The following is a 7,222-nucleotide window of genomic DNA, read 5'->3' on the forward strand; positions in this document are numbered from 1 at the left end:
AGTGTGCCAAAGGGATGCAGAGGACACATATGCCCCCAGGTGACAGAAATTGAGGCCAAGTCACCAGTCAAATAATTGTCTCTTCCTTTTTTTATTTTTTGGTATCAATTTTGCAATGAGTTACTTTCTTTAAATTTATTAAATGTGAAATGCATAAATACACCTTAGCTTTACTCAGTGTTTATTTATTTGGAGGCAAATTCTGGCCCTGCCTAGGGAGAGAAGGTGCACACGTGCTACGTTGCTTCTGGCTGCCAATTACTTTTACTGCTGTTGCCCGGACAAAGCAAACCCAAATCCTTGGCTGGAAAATAAGGCAAGTCCTTCCCGTCAGCTCCATGGAGGTGGTGTCATGTCTCCCATTTGGAAGGAGCCCCAGAAGGCAACAAGTCCAGCCCTGCCTCTCTAAAACATGTAAGCCCCTGTCCTGTTAGTGAAGGCCTCCAGAAGGGAAGGCTCCATAGCCAGCTGGGTCTCTTCTGGCCCTGTTCCTTCTTTTTCACTAACAGCAAGTTCTTCCTTCCTCTTACCTAAGTCTCTCTGGGAAGAGTCCAAGTTTGCTGGAAGTATCTCAAGAGAAGACAGAAATTAACTGGTAACTGCCAGAGAACACCAGCCATCCTCCCGTAGATGCCCAAAACTAACAGCCCTGAGTGTGAGCTGAGGGTCCCAAATTGTTGTCCCCGTTGCAGAGGGTAAAACAGAGGCCCCAGGAAGTAAAATGGTCACCAGAGAGTGAGGTATGAAATGAGACTCCCTGATCAGGAGTTTCAGAACTCCTTGATCCCAACATCAATGAGTGAAATGCACTCATGCTTACTTACTGTTGGCCTACTCTGTGCCGATCCTGTCGTGAATTGGGGTTGGGAGTGTCAAGAACAGTGCAGAGTCTGAGATTTTATCTTACTTACAGGCTAACAAGTTAGCTATTACTGTTTCATGGATGCTGGCAGAAGACAGGAGACTCCTGGGTTAGAGACAAAGGATGTTATTACTCACAGAAAAAGCAGTAGCCAGATCTCCATGTTGGTTTGCTTTGGCTCTCCCAGGCTACCCAAGTCCCACGGGGGCAATGAAAAGTGCCCAGAACACTCAATGGGTTGCATTACAGGAAAGAAACACTGAGCTTGGGGGATTACCACTTTTTTTTTAAGCAAGTGGAATCAAATGTGCTCTTTTTCTGGCAGAAGACATTACCTCATCTCTCAAGGTTGCTCACAGAAAACACTACCCTGAGAAATGGCCCAGAGAAAGAGTGGTCAGGGCCTTGCATTCTTGGCAGACCTAGCAAGAATGAGCAGGGATGCTCAGGGCCTGTGGAAAACTACTTTCCCAACAGGCGAAAGGTCTAGGGGAAGGGTCAGGCAATGTTCCTGCCCTCAGGGTGCTCCAGATGGTCTACCAAGCTCACAATGTACATGCACATTGGGTGTCTCTTTGACATTCCACATGTATCAGAGAAGCAATATCATGAATAAGGGTTGAGTTCCCTGGATACTCCACAGTGAAAGCAAGTAGCTTAAAAGCATAGTTGTCAAGTGAGATCTGGGTGAGACCACACTACAATACCGGAGAAATATACCTAAGTATATCTAAAAGCCCAGAATAACACTGTATTTATATTACTTCATAAGACTATCAGTTAGGATGGAACAGGTTAGCCTGCACTAACAATCCCCCAATCTCAGAGGTTTAATAATACTCAGGTTATTTTCTTACTCATGCTACATGTCCAACGTGGCTTAACTGGAGTTCTGCTTTAGGCCCCAGACTGATGGCCTGGCCAACATACGAATCTTTGCCAATAAATGAGGCTGAAGGAAACGAATGTGCAGTGAAGCCTGCACTGTCTCTTAAAGCTTTTGCCAAGAAGTGACACCTATCACTTCCACTTACTTTCCACCGGCCAAAGCAAGTCACACGGCCACAGCTAACTTCAAGTGAGCAGAGAAGGGTTGTTCTACGCTGTACCCACAAAGAAGGTGAGCTGGATAGTGTGCACCCAGTCCTTATGACAGCCCAGAAAGGGTTTCTATGCTCTCACTGCTCTTTAAGAAATCAGAAGAGAAAATCAAATATGAGGCACTATGGGTGTGGTTTATGGAAAAAAAGTGTGGAGCTCTAATTACCAGACTCCTGCTCCAAGATGAGGCCTTGACTACACATCAAGAATGCTAATGAATTTACACATTTTTAAAGTTATTCCAAAATATTTAAGGCATGTGTGGGTGTGAGTGTCATTTTTATTATGATTCCCCACTTCAACTGCCTTTTTTTATTACTTGAATAACTACTAGTCTTGTAGGACTTACCTTCCTTAGGCTAAATACTCTCTGGACCCCAACTGAGATTTAAATAGTTCTTTCCTAAAGGGTTCAAGTAAGTGTCCTAAAGCCTCTCCAAATTGGGGGGCAAGACTTTGGAGAGTAGCCAGTGCGGCTGTTCCCTTGTTTCCTAACCTTTCTCCAGAAGTCTTCTCTTCAAGTCCCAACTCCATCTGATGCCATTACTCTTCCCTCTTACCAGCTGTATCAACTCTAACAAGTCACTTAATCTCCCTGTGCTTCAGTTTCCTCATCTGTAAGATGGGATGATAATAGTACCTACCTTATAGAGTTGTTGTGAGGATTAAATAAGCTAACACATGTAATAAGCCGAGAACAGTGACAGGCATCCTGTTGTTACTGTTAGTTGTTGTCAAATCAACTCCGACTCATGGCGACCTCATGTATAGCAGAAAGAAACATTGTCCAGTGCTGCGCCATCTTCATGATCATTGATATACTTGAGTTCAGTGTTGCAGCCACTGTGTATTTTGAGTGCTTTTCAACTTGGGGGCTTGTCTTCCAGCACTGTATCAGACAATATTCTGATGTGATACATAGGTTTTCCTTGGCTAATTTTCAGAAGTAGATTGCCAGGCCTTTCTTCCTAGTCTGTCTTAGTTTGGAAGCTCCTCTGAAACCTGTCCACCATGGTATTTGAAATATTGGTGGCATAGCTTCCAATATCATAACAACATACAAGCTACCACAGTATGCCAAACTGACAGATGGGTGGTGGAGGCATATAGTAAGGGATAGAAAAGGACTAACTTTCTTTATAATTATTCCATGGACACACAACTCCCCCCATCCCCCGGCTCAAGATTAAGAAGTTTCAGTACCCTACTATATCCTAGAGTTTTTTTTAAATGTGCTGCCTCAGGCATTTGCTAGACATTTAAGAATTCCTCTTATTTGTAGACTTCCTGTTGGCTTAAGAGGGGAGACAGCACTTCTATCCATAAATGGCCATGAAGAAGACAATGGGTACTCCATCTCTGACTGGTCTCTCTGTACTGGAAATGTTGGGTCTGGTTTTCTCCTAAATCCCTGAAAGCAAATATAACTCACCACTGAGAAGACTGATTTTTTTCAAAGTCCACCACGTCTAGTCTATACAAAGAATAGAGGCTTCTCCAATTGTCCCAATTTGACCCTGATCCATGGGAAATAATAAGCCAGGTCTACTATCCTCAAGGAGTTCCTGGGTGGTGCAGGTAGTTAAGCCCTTGACTACTATCTGAAAGGTTGGCAGTTCAAACCTCCTCGGAAGACAGATCCGGCAATCTGCTTCCTAAAGGTCACATGGGGTCGCCATGAGTCAGTATCAGTTTGGCAGCTGATTTGGATTTTTGGTTATGACCCTAAAGATTTATTTGTCTCTTTCCTGATCTGAGCATCCAGACAACAGAGTCTCCGTATACGCATGCCTAAGACAGAGAGTGGAGCCCCTGGGTGGTGCACATGGTTAATGCACTCAGCTGCTAACCGAAATGTTGGGGGTTTGAGTTCACTCAGAGGTGCCTGGGAAGAAAGGTCTGGTGATCTACTTCCAAACAATCAGCCACTGAAAACCTATGGAGCACAATTCTACTCTGACACATGTGGGCTCGCCATCAGTCAGAATTTGACTCAATAGCAACTTGTTAAGACAGAGAGCAGTGCCATCCTCAAATAGCTTCTTCCATCCCCAAGTTTTCACTCCCGTAGCAGGAGTGGGGACAGCTTTCATTTCCTCTCACTGCAGCTCTGTAGTAGAAGCTGCCCACTCTGTTCTCCCCACCTCCACTCTTCTCCTCCACTGCTTCCCACTATTTTAGCTCCTCCCTGGTCTTTCTTGCAAGAAGTCTCCTCTCTGCTCAGCCCACACTCACCTTCTCGTCCCTCATCTCCCACAGCCCTGTTCCCGAACTGTCCCCAGAGAGCTTCTGAGGGCTCAGCCCGGCTCTGTGCCCCTCTGCCCCTCATCCTGGGGGTCCTTAAGGAGAGACCGTGTCCTGTCCCAACCGGTTCTACAGAGGATGTGGACAGGGTGGACATGGCCCAGACTGAGAGGCCAGAGGTTGCGGCAGATGAGAAGGGCCCAGTGGTGAGGCCAGGAAACATCAGGCTGGCCAGCTCTGGAATTGAAGTTTGGGATTTTGCAGTAGGAAGAGGTCTGTGAGGCCTCCCGCTGGGTGTATTTGTCCTCCCATTCCCACTCCATGCCAAATGAGCCCTGGCCCAGTCTTCCTCAGTGAGAAAAGATGGCTACCAGATGTTCCAGATGTTCCCAAGGGCTCCTCGGCCTCCAAGTCCTGAGGAGGGTCAAAGGGCAGCCTTGTCATTTCCTGGTGGAGAAAAACCGTAGCTAACAACAGGGCCAGTGGTGTGTGAAATTTCCTACGTGCCTCGTCCCTTCCATTTTGAAATATTGTTTTCTCTTGTGTCTCTTTATTGCCTTGATAGTCTGCCCTTCTGGTTATTGGTCTCACAGCTGCAAGATACCCTGTAATAGACACTGAGAGGTGGAAGTCAGAGACCGTTCACATCCTTTTTGTCTGACATTAGTAGGTGGTCAATAAAAATTTATGAATGGCTGAATAAATGAATGACAAAGACTTTGTTCTGGGCAACTGGTGTGAGAGAGAGAAGTGGTGCCAGAGGACAGAAGGTCCCTTCTAGAAACGTGGATAGACAAGAAGCAGGTGAGGGCCTTGGAGTGCCAGGTGGGAAATCAGAGCGGGTCAGAAGCAGCGACCTTGCTTGCTAAGGCCTGGGTCTAGCAGTCAGGAGAATAGAAATGGAGAGAGGCCAAAAGAAAGCACAGACAGCTAGTGAGTCCCCCGTCACTGGAGACGTAGAAGGTTAGCTGGACACCAGGAGTCCCAAATGCTACTCAGAGGGAACACACTAGAGGCCCTGAGAGATCAGATATTCTCAGGCTGGACGGTAACACAGAGCTCTGTCTCCGGACCTAACTCTGCCTCTGGCCCCCCGGGATGTGGGCAGGCCTCTCGCCTTCTCTGGGCCTCAGTTCCCTCATCTCTAGGGTGGTGGGAAGCGGTATGACCTTAAATTTCATGACAGCCCCTTTGGCCCTACAGATCAGTATTCTTGAGCTTTGTCCCAAAAGGGTGGGCTGCAGTCCTCCTCTGAGCTACTCAGAGTGAACCGGCCGTCTTAGAGGGAGAGGAGAGGGGCGAGGGCCGTGGGGAGCATGGGTGGAGGCGTGCAGAGCCTTAGTGAGAACTGGCTTTGCCCTGACTCCCACGCCTCCAGTCAGCCCCCACAACCCTCAGCCCTGAGTTTGGTGGCCCCAGGGATGCTGAAGAAGCAGAAGAGGCTTAGCCGGGTCAGGGGTCATAACGTCCTCCAGGGGAACCCAGGCTAGAGGCGGGGGCACATGTGTAACAGTATGAGAGCCTCAGCTAGGAGGCATAAGGCCTGGTTCCAGTCCCTGCTCAAACTCTGCTTCTCTGTGTGACCCTGGGCAAGTCACTTTCCCTCTCTGAGTCTCAGTGTCCTAATTTACCAAGCCTCGGTCTGGGCTCAGCTGAGATAGGGGCAGGAAGGAGGCAAAATGAAGCAGACAGGGTTCCAGCCCTTCAGGAGCTTGCAATGTGACTGAAATCTGGGGTAGGAGGAGGAAGTGACTTACAGGAAAGGCTAAATATAAGCATACATGATAAAATCTGTAAAACGGGCTGACTAATCTCTGCCTTATCTTCCTGCCTCTTTGTGAGGAGCAAAAATATGAAAACCGATGTCTGGGTATCACTTTTCAATATGCAAAGTGTCCTCAGGTTCATCATCTCCTGTGATCTGCAAGTCGGCCCAGAAGTTAGGCATCACCAAGAGGAAACAGGCTAGAAGGAGTTAGGGGACCCCCTCAGGCTACGCTCTATCTGGAGCTCTCCCCCTTCCTGTGGGCTCCCATAGCCCTCAGCGTTCCGTCCTCCCCACAGGTGTCATTGCTGCCTTGTCAGCCTCCCCACCAGGCTGTGAGCTCCAGGAGGGCGGGATGGTGTCTCACCTGTCATGTCTGCACTCACAGTGCCTGCACAAGGCCCCGCCCCAGAACAGCTCCAACCTTGCTTGTTGTGTAAGGAGGGCAGCAGGTGACGGTAGAGCAGAGCTGGACCTGAATCAGAGCTGGACCATATCCAAGGAAGTACCCAGAGCAAAGCTGCAGCATCAGATAAAGATTTCTTAAGATGACTTTGGTTTCAAAGAATCTGATATGGAAGCTTCAGGGAAGTCATGCGAGAAATCAGAATTATGGACCTCCTTATCCATATTTTAATTCAACTTCAATTCTTTTTGATTTGTGATTTTTGAATGCCTCTCTTGCGCCAGACACTGTTGAAATAACAAACTATTCCAAAAACCCCAGCCTGGTGGGGTATACATTCTAGTGGAGTCAGACAATAAATAAATAAATACATTTACAGTATTTTAGTAGTGGGTGCCATCAAGAAAAAGTATAAAGCAGGGAAAAGGCATTAGATGTACAGGAGGCTGGGGTTGAAGCTGTCATTTGGCCAGGGGGCTTCACTGAGGGAAGGAGGGAGCCATGTAGGTGTCTGGGGGAGAGAGCTCCAGGCAGAGGGAACAGCAAATGCAAAGGTCCTGAGGCAGGAACAGCAAGGGACAAGCAGAGCTGGAGCCAAGTAAGTGAAGGAAAAAAGAAAGCATATGAGCCTCGAAAGGAGAACATGTAGGGCCTTGTAGCCCTGCCTAGGACGTTGTAAGGTCTGTGACATTTGACTCTGCGTGAGATGGGGAGCCACAGGGGGATTTGGAAAATAGTAGTGTTTATTTTGAGTTACACTGTTGCAGGCAAAGGCAAAGCCACCATATCTCTCAGAGCTATGGGCCACACATTTTCTGAATCCAGCCCTGGTTTGAACCGAGGT

This window comes from Trichechus manatus, unplaced genomic scaffold (assembly GCF_000243295.1).
Source record: "Trichechus manatus latirostris isolate Lorelei unplaced genomic scaffold, TriManLat1.0 scaffold00137, whole genome shotgun sequence".
In the NCBI taxonomy this organism is placed as follows: Eukaryota; Metazoa; Chordata; class Mammalia; order Sirenia; family Trichechidae; genus Trichechus; species Trichechus manatus.